We start from the raw sequence: 231 nt of genomic DNA on the forward strand, positions 1-231 counted from the left end.
CCAGAACCTGAAAATCTCCCGCCAAAAGACCCACAGTGACGGCAGCGGGTTAAGACTCGGAGGTTATTTTCACCGGGTCTTTACGTCTCCCGGTCGGCTCCTCTCGGGCTTCATGCCGGGCCCAGGAATAATATCCCGGAGCTAATGGAACGAAAGATGAGGCACCGGCGTCGGGGAATTCGCGCTTTAGTCTTTTTTTTTATACTCTGGTTTCTTGCTCGTATGCTGTTT

This window comes from Penaeus monodon, chromosome 15 (assembly GCF_015228065.2).
Source record: "Penaeus monodon isolate SGIC_2016 chromosome 15, NSTDA_Pmon_1, whole genome shotgun sequence".
In the NCBI taxonomy this organism is placed as follows: domain Eukaryota; kingdom Metazoa; phylum Arthropoda; class Malacostraca; order Decapoda; family Penaeidae; genus Penaeus; species Penaeus monodon.